Genomic DNA, 316 nt, shown 5'->3' with positions numbered 1-316 from the left:
TTAACTTTATTAGTTTGTGTCAGCAATTATAATGTGAAGATGTGGTGCAAAATATTTCACATTCATTGGTTACAATGATGTGGCCTGGATTTGAACTGATTCTTTGAAGTACAAGCAAACCATTAACAGGGATGCACAGGGTGGCCTGTGCATTGCAGAGGGTTGATTTGGCAGGCACTAGGACCTGCGGCTCCTCCTGCGCTTGAGAGGTGGTGGCTCAGAGGAGGGGGACTCCTCTGCCTAAACTTTCAGAACAATCAATTTCTCAACAAGTGCAGGAGTCAGGCTGAAGTGGATGTTGGGGGGAAAACTCTGC

This window comes from Alosa pseudoharengus, unplaced genomic scaffold (assembly GCF_046254945.1).
Source record: "Alosa pseudoharengus isolate Yale_2024_CS ecotype anadromous, Long Island Sound unplaced genomic scaffold, YU_APseudo_1.1 YU_APseudo_1.1_scf_5, whole genome shotgun sequence".
Lineage (NCBI taxonomy): Eukaryota > Metazoa > Chordata > Actinopteri > Clupeiformes > Clupeidae > Alosa > Alosa pseudoharengus.
The sequence above is the reverse complement of the archived record's forward strand: the minus strand, read 5'-3'. Positions refer to the sequence as shown.